The following is a 7489-nucleotide window of genomic DNA, read 5'->3' on the forward strand; positions in this document are numbered from 1 at the left end:
TGATTTTGGTATACTTTAGAAGGCTTGTATGACCTCAATACTTTGTCTTAATTATGTGCCGAACCGCGGCTGCCCCTGTCGGATCCCACCTCGCAGAGCGCAGCCCCTGCTGCCAGTCAGCCTCTCAGTCCACTGTACCACAGAAGCTCCTCTGCAGCCAGACGGCACCTCCCCAGTCTCGAGCACAGTACCCCGGTCCTGGACCTGCACCTCAGCCGACACATCCGGCCATACTAACGGCCCTCTGCTTCCCGCAGCCTGCTACATCCCAAAACCACAGCACCGCTCAGAGGCTACAGAGCATCACCTCACATCTGACCTGATCCAGTTTTTCCATCACACCAGGACTCAGGTCCCACGCTCCATCTTCCACCAGGTGAGACCTCTGTTTATCTGGGGCCCTGCCACATGGTCTTGGAAACCTTTTGTTGGCACTGCCGCTGCCGAGTACTGTGCTGCTGGGTACTAGTGCCATTTTGGTACAGGGTTCAGCCTAGTGCACCATCACCGCCTGCTCTGGGAAATGTATATACTACTGACTGCTGATATTTGACTGTGCATCAAATGCTTTTCGCTGCCAGTTTATGGACTGTATTGCACCGCTACTGCACTGCTGATGGCCTGCTATTGTACATGCTAGTGACTGCGCCACAATGCTGAGTGACTGTTGTTGCATCTGTGCCACACTGCTGATGGACTTGTCTGTGCTGAGGGACTGTATTGGGACTGTATTGCACATGCCTTTTACACTTGTGACACTCTGCTGATAGACTTATTGCACATGCCTCCTACATCTGTGTCACACTGCGGATGAACTGTTATTGCACACGCCTCCCACATCACGGACTGGTTTCTGCTCATGCCTTTTATATTTGTCACACGGCGGATGGACTGTCATTGCACACGCCGCTCACATCCTTCTCACACTGGGACTGTCATTGCACACGCCGCTCACATCCTTGTCACACTGGGACTGTTATCGCACATGTGATTTTACATCTGTGTCACACTTTGGATGGACTGTTATCGCACATGTGTTGGGTTACATCTGTGCCACACTTTGGATGGACTGTTATCGCACATGTGTTACATCTATGTCACACTGCAGACGGACTGTTAGCGCACATCTGTGCGCACTAGTACTATTACTATCACTGCTGTACATTCCATGTCGCACCGTACAGTGTTACCATCCGTGCCCCAAATGCTACTTCACCCCACTCGTACATCCTACTCCAGAGCACAGCTACTCAAATGGGAGCATATGTCAGCCCTACACCCGGTAGACAGGCTCCTGTCCAACTCTGTTTGGAGCCACATCCAAGAAATCACTGCTTCTACGTCTTGGCCTCGCACTAGCCAGCGCCGCAGGGGCTGTCGATCAGGCGTCCGGGCGAGGTTGAAGAGGAGGGGCCTGCGGTCAGCCATCCCTGCAGTCCTCCTAGCTAACGTCCGCTCCCTCCCTAACAAGCTAGACGAACTGAGACTCCTCAGTGACAAGAGGGAACTCGGTAACAACACCCCAGTCTTTTGCTTTACCGAAACGTGGCTTCATGACGACATCCCTGAGAGTGCCCTCCAGCTCCCAGGTTTCAGCCTCATCCGAGCAGACCGTGACAGCACCCTCTCTGGGAAAAAGAAAGGGGGCGGCATCTGCTTCTACATCAGCTCCGTCTGGTGCCCACACTCCTCTGTACTGGCCAAAAAATGCACACCAGAACTTGAACTCCTCCTTATCAACTGCAGGCCAACCTACTCACCCAGGGAGTTTTCTTCCTACGTCCTCGTGGGTGTGTATATCCCTCCTGATGCAGAGGTAAATGCTGCCCTGCGTGATCTCAGTGACACCATCACGCAGTGGGAGACGGCCCTCCCGGACTCGATGTTCATCATCTTGGGGGACTTCAACAAGGCCAACCTCCGAAATGAACTGCCCCGCTTCCATCAGCACATCACCTGCCCCACCAGGAGTGCCAACACCCTCGACCATTGCTACACGGCCCTGAAAGATGCATACAAAGCGACACCGTGGGCAGCAATAGGCTCAACCTGACCACTGCATCATCCACCTGATACCTACTTACAAGAGGCGCCTGGAAACCTCAAAACCTGTCACCAAATCCTTCAAAGTGTGGTCAAGTGAGGCCAAACTACAACTTCAGGCCTGCTTTGACTGCACAGACTGGAAGGCTCTGGAATCGCCTAACCTGGACGAGTGGGCAGACAACGTATCCTCGTACATTAGCTTCTGCGAGAACTCCTGTATCCCAACAAAATCCTTCAAACTATATCCAAACGATAAACCGTGGTTCTCTAATAGCCTACGACAACTGCGACGCAACAAAGAAGCTGCACACAAGTCCGGCAACCAGGAGGATTACAAGAGGGCAAGAAACGACCTAAACAGAGAACTGGGGTCCGCAAAGAGGTGCTACGCGGAAAAGCTGGAACAGAAGCTCTCCTCAAACGACTCACGAGCTGTGTGGAAAGGGCTTAAGGCTGCCACCAACTACAAGCCTCCCCCTCAGCATGCTACACCCAGCACCGAGCTTGCCGAGAGTCTCAGTGACTTCTACTGTAGGTTCGAGAACCAGCCAACACCTGCAGGACTCCTACAGCCGCTTGCACAACCTTCCGACGCTGACGCCCTGGGCCCAAACTCATCCCCACCATCAGTGAGGGAGGCGGATGTACTGAAACACTTGCTTAGGCTGAATGCTAGGAAAGCTTCTGGTCCGGACGGAGTGTCACCAGCCTGCCTGAAAACTTGCGCTCATCAGCTCGCTCCCACCCTCTCTTCCATCTTCACGAGGTCCCTCCAGGAAGGCAAAGTTCCCGCGTGCTTCAAGAGGTCCGCCATTATCCCTGTCCCCAAAAAGCAGGGAATCCTCGACCTCAACAACTTCAGGCCTGTGGCACTTACATCCGTGATCATGAAAGCTTTGGAAAGCATGGTGCTCCCTCTCCTTAAGCACTCCACAGAGGGCTTGCTAGACCCGCATCAGTTCGCGTACAGAGCAAACAGGTCCACTGACGACGCCATCAACATCTGCTTGAAGCTCGTCTATGATCACCTAGATAGACCAGACTCCTACGCCAGGATCCTCCTACTGGACTTCAGCTCAGCATTCAACACAATCAGCCCCAAAATATTGCAAGACAATCTCGCTGCGCTAGGAGTCCACCCCACCCTACGCCTGTGGATCACGGACTTCCTCACCAACAGGTCCCAGGTCGTTAGGCTAGGCACTATCTCCTCACAACCTAGGATCACCAACACAGGAGCCCCACAAGGCTGCGTCCTGTCGCCGTTTCTGTTCTCTCTGTATACGAACAACTGCAAATCCACGTCAGACTCTGTAAAAGTTATCAAATTTGCTGATGACACGACTATTGTCGGTCTCATCACCAAAAATGATGAGAAGGAGTACCGCCACCAGGTCGAAAGTGTCTGTCACTGGTGCAGAGAGAACGGATTGGTCCTAAACACAGCAAAAACTGTGGAGATGATAGTTGACTTCAGGAGGCGCGCCTCCACCCCACCCCCAATCCGCATTGATGGCAAGGAAGTAGAAAGAGTCCCCAGTGTCCGCCTTCTGGGCACAACCATCTCCAATGACCTGAGGTGGAAGGCCAACACTGCCTCCACACAGAGGAAAGCCCAACAGAGACTTTTCTTTCTCCGCCAACTAAAAAAGTTTGGTATGGCCCGAAAACTTCTGACGAACTTCTACTCCGCTACAATTGAATCTGTCCTATGCTCTTCCATCCTGGTTTGGTACGCCAGCTCCTCCGCCAGTGACAGGCTCAGACTGCAGAGGGTCATCAGATCAGCGGAGAGGATCATCGGGAGACCCCTTCCCTCTCTGGACCACCTCTACCACTCCAGGTTGTACTCCAGAGCATTAAAGATCACCAACGACCCCTCACACCCAGGCCATCGCTTCTTTAGTCAGCTCCCCTCGTGCCGGAGGCTCCGGTTTCGGTCCATCTTCACCAAGACCTCAAGACATAAAAACAGCTTTTTTCCCTCGGCTGTCAACCTTCTGAACTCTACCCACAAAATTGCCCATCCCCAGCCCACAATACGTGCCCACACTGAGGCACTCTGCACATAGAGGGCGCTCTAGCTTAAGCGGACTCTTTGGTTGTTTTTGTGTTGTAACTTATGCCACATTGTCTCTCTGCACCTGGTATTATGTTCTGTTCTGTATCTGTATCTATATCCTGTATCAGTACCCTGTACGTGCCAAGTCCAATTCCGGGCACGACCCAGTCGTGCTTGGCGATAATAAAGATTCTGATTCTGATTCTAAATATTCCTTAGAGAGTTACTGTGTGGTAGGAGGTGGGTAGGCCATCATAAAGAGGTGGGTTTTGAGGGCTTGCTTGAATGTGTTGAAAGAGGGAGCAAGTCTGATGGGTGGTGGAAGGGCATTCCAGAGAGTGGGGGCAGCTCTTGAGAAATCCTGCAGGCGGGCATGGGAGTGTGAAATGCGTGGGGTGGTGAGGCGAAGGTCATTGGAGGAACGGAGGGGGCGACCTGGTGTATACTTATGAACAAGCTCCGAGATGTAGGTAGGGCAGGTTTTGTGCACAGATTTATATGCCAGGCATAGAATCTTGAAACTTATCTTGAAACGGATAGGCAGCCAGTGCAGGGATTCACAAAGGGGAGATGTGGATACAGAGCGGTGCGAAGAATGGATGAGTCTTGCAGCTGCGTTCATCACTGATTGAAAGGGGGCAGTGCGTTTCAGGGGGAGGCCAGAAAGGAGGGAGTTACAGTAATCAAGGCGGGAGATAATGAGGGCATGGATGAGCAGTTTGGTCGTGTCCGGGGTTAAGAAGGGGCGGATCTTGGAGATATTACGGAGGAGATATTACGGAGGTGAAAATTGCAGGCTCTGGTGATGTTTTGGATGTCTGGAATGAAGGAGAGGTCAGAGTCCAAGGTGACACCCAGACAGCCGGCCTGGGAGGTAGGGAGAATGGTTGTGTTGTCGATTGTGAGGTGGAAATCTGGGAGGGGTGCAGCAGCATGGGGTGGAAAGATCAGAAGCTCAGTTTTGTCTAGGTTAAGCTTTAGGAACCTAGCTGACATCCAGGAGGAAATTGCTGAGAGACACGAGGAGACCTTGTTTATGGTGGTGGATGAGAGATCAGGGGTATGGAGGTAAATCTGAGTGTCATCTGCATAAAGGTGGTAATTGAAGCCCAGGGAGGAGATAAGCTTGCCAATTGAGGAAGTGTATATGAAGAAAAGAAGGGGGCCTAGAACAGAACCCTGGGGGACCCCAACTGAGAGGGGGGGCAGGGGTTGAGGAGTAGCCATTGAAGGAAGTGGTGAAGGAGCGATTGGATAGGTAGGAGGAGATCCAGGCCAAGGCAAGACCATGGATGCCCATGGACTGTAGTGATTGGAGGAGGAGGGAGTGGTCAACAGTGTCAAATGCTGCAGAGAGGTCAAGGAGGAGCAGGATGGAATAACAGCCTTTGGCCCTGGCAAGGGTAAGGTCGTTGACCACCTTGGCGAGGGCTGTTTCAGTTGAGTGTGCAGGTCGGAATCCAGACTGTAGGGGGTCAAGTAGGGTATTGGTGTTGATGTATTGGGTAATGCGTTGGTGGACTAGGCGTTCGAGGAGTTTAGAAGCATAGGGAAGGAGGGAGATTGGGCGGTAGTTTGAGGGTAGGGATGAGTCGAGTGAGGGTTTTTTCAGCAGGGGAAGTACAGTGGCCTGTTTGAATGCTTTGGGGAAGATGCCTGTGGAAAGGGAGAGATTGAACAAAGAGGTGAGGACTGGGGCCAGGTCAGGGAAGTGGGGACGAAGAGTATTCGCGGGTACCGGATCACAGGGAGAGGATGTGGGGGGGGGGGGGGGGGAAGCCACTAAAAGCAGGCTGACTTCATCAATGGTGGCAGGAGCAAAAGAGGCGAGGGGTGAATGAGACAGGGGAGCAGCTGGGAGGAAAGGCAAGGGGACAACCTGAGAGGCGTTGGGAAGGGAGGGATGGAGGAGGGAAATTTCATTGCGTATTGTTGCAATTTTAGTGGTGAAGTTGTTGGCAAAGTCGTTGGCTGAGAGGGAGGAGCTGGGAGAGGGAGGAGTGGGGTTGAGGAGGGAATTGAAGGTAGCAAAAAGCTGTCGAGGGTTGGAAGCTTGGGTTCCAATCAGTGCTGCAAAGTACCTTTGTTTAGCCTCAGAGAGGACAGTGTGGAAGAGTAACAGTTTGGCCTTGTAATCTAGGAAGTCAGAATTGAGATGTGATTTCCTCCATTTTCGTTCGGCTGCTCGAGTTTCTTTCCTGAGGTTACGTGTGTGGGTGTTGTGCCAGGGTTGGGGGTTGGGGGGCTTGTTAGGGCGGAAGATTGAGGGGGCAGCTTGATCTAAAGCAGATGAGAGGGCAAGGTTTTATTGTGCAGCCGCTTCATTGGGGCATGTTAGGGTGGGTAGGTGGGAGGAGAGGGAGAGAAGGGGACTTGCTAGGACATTTGAGCTGAGATTACGTAGGTCTCTCTGCCATCGACCAGGCTGAGTGGTGGGGAGAGAAGTTGTTGGTGGGGAGATGGTGAAGGTGAGGAGGTGATGGTCAGAGATAGGAACAGGTGCGATGTCCAGGTTGCTGAGGGAGGTGGACTTTGAGAATAGGAGGTCAAGAGTATGACCAGCGCGGTGGGTGGCGGAATTTGTGTGCTGAGAGAGACCAAGGGATTTGGTGAGGGAGAGTAGCTGCTTGGCAGCAGTGGAGATAGGCTCATCGATAGGTAAGTTGAAATCCCCGAGTATGATGGTGGGGAGGTCAGATGACAGGATGTGGGGGATCCAGGAGGCCAGGTTGTCCAGGAAGAGTGAAGTTGGAGCAGATGGGGGGTGATATAGGACCGCAATGATGGCTGGGAGAGGTTGGTAAAGGCGGATTACATGGGCCTCAAAGGATGAGAAGTGCAGGGAAGGGGGCGGTGATAGGACCCGGAAGGTGCAGGATGCGGAAAGAAGCAGGCCCACTCCTCCTCCAGACCTGTTGTCAGGTCTGGGGGAGTGACTGAGATGCAGTCCCCCATAAGAGAGAGAAGCGGCTGCGGTACAGTCAGAGGGGGTGAGCCATGTCTCTGTGAGGGCGAGAAAGGTGAGGGATTTGAAGAGGAAGAGCTCATGGATGAATGTGAGCTTGTTGCGGACAGATCTGGCATTCCATAGACCACAAAACAGAGGGAGAGAGTGCCTTGGGGTTGTATGGATTATAGATTATTATGGTGTGGTCTGTGGATGCAAGAGGAGTGTGGAGGGGCTGGAAGGGGGGTGGCTGGGGGTTTAGGGACCAGTGGGGGTCTAGGGATGGGTGGGTTGAGGATGGAGGGACCAGCTGGAGAAGCAGGTGGAGGAATAGCATGTGGTAGTGGTGGAGGGGTAGCAAAGGGTTGGTAGGAATATGGTGGGTGAAGTGTGGGTGAGCCAGAGAAAAGACAGGGGGGAAGGGGTACATTACG

This window comes from Hyperolius riggenbachi, chromosome 1 (genome assembly GCF_040937935.1).
Source record: "Hyperolius riggenbachi isolate aHypRig1 chromosome 1, aHypRig1.pri, whole genome shotgun sequence".
Lineage (NCBI taxonomy): Eukaryota > Metazoa > Chordata > Amphibia > Anura > Hyperoliidae > Hyperolius > Hyperolius riggenbachi.